The sequence below is a fragment of the Psammomys obesus genome, unplaced genomic scaffold, assembly GCF_907164565.1.
Source record: "Psammomys obesus unplaced genomic scaffold, mPsaObe1.curated_primary_1811, whole genome shotgun sequence".
In the NCBI taxonomy this organism is placed as follows: Eukaryota; Metazoa; Chordata; class Mammalia; order Rodentia; family Muridae; genus Psammomys; species Psammomys obesus.
Genome location: NW_026587216.1, coordinates 9,083,976 through 9,085,546, shown reverse-complemented (window position 1 = coordinate 9,085,546; position 1,571 = coordinate 9,083,976).

The following is a 1,571-nucleotide window of genomic DNA, read 5'->3' as shown; positions in this document are numbered from 1 at the left end:
TCTTCTTCTTCTTCTTCTTCTTCTTCTTCTTCTTCTTCTTCTTCTTCTTCTTCTTTTTCTGCTCTGCTTCTGCTTCTTATTCTACTTCTTAGTCATTCTCTGAAGTGTCATGTGGGAGGGTTGTTGAAGATATTCATTTAGGATTGAGTGCTCCAAGGTCTCTCACTCTCTACACATTGTCCAGTTGTGGGTCTCTGTACTAACTCTCGTCTCCTGTAAGGGGAAGTTTCTTTGATGCTTGCCTTCAGCACACTTCTCTATGACTATCAGAGAATGTCATTCAGAATCATTTCATTGCTGGGTGCCTTTAACAGGACAGTAGCATTTGGTTTTGCCTTGTTTCTGTGGGCTATCCACTCTCAGGTTCTTAGCCACTCAAGCAGTATCAGGCATGGTTTCAACATGTGAAATTCTTCTTAAATCCAACTAGCTAACTGTTGGTTACTCCAGAACTTTTGTGTTGTTGTATCATCAGCATATCTTGAAGTCAGGTCACCACTATAGATGGAATTATTTTTAGATGGGTTGGTGTTTAGCTTATTCCTGTGTTGGTATGCAGCATACTTTCCAGTAACAGTAACACTAGTCAGTAAAATGAAGGCTCTAGTTAGGCACTAGCTTGACTTCACTGAGTTGTGTAGGTGTTGTCTTCAGCAATAAGGCCTTACCATCAGCTTATGAAGAACAACCAAAAGCCTTGGCAATAGCCCAAGTTGTTTTGTGGGTTGAATCATGTTGAAAGTCCTCTGTAGATATTTGTTGAATCAGTGTGTTAATAGGAAGATAAATAAGAATTATCAAAGGGAAAGAGAGACTATGAATGACAGCAGAATATAGAAAATAACCAAAGGATCTTTGTGGAGAAGCAGAAATGGACAACAGAACTAACAAACTTGGCCCTCTGAAAGCTGTGAATGATGACTGTGAAAGTGGTTGCATTAGAACTTCTGTAAGATGGGAAACACAAGCAGCAATGATTGCAAACAATAATCAAGTATGAAATTCTTCATTCCCACTGAAACTTCCAGCTATTTGAGATGTTAAAAAAATGCTTGTGTAACCATTGAGTTTATTCTTAACCACTTACAGCTCAAACTAATGCTTGAGAGATAGTTTACATGTAATGATAACGTATATTGATAGAAGTTGAAACAGTTTTCCTGCTAATTTTTACATGATTACAACACCAGGACCAAATCATTGTCTGAGAGTTGGGGCCTGCTCAAAATTGGCACCCTTGATATATATTTTTTTGTCTCACCCTTGTTCTAGCTTTCCTTCATTAATATTTATCAGCTAATGATAAGTAGAAATACCAAGGTGTATACATATTGTACATTTTTCAGATGCTTTAGAGGTGATTCCAGCATATGCAAAATTGAAAGGCTAACACTGACCTTATATAATTGCTGGTAGTAGAAAATGACTTGATACATGTTAATTTTACATCTCAAAACACATGTCAAATGCTATTATTTCACCCCATGACTACCATTGAATGACATCCACCCCTTTGGGTCACTTTAGAGTCAAAGATAACACCATTTCCAGACATTTTCTCTAGGGAATTA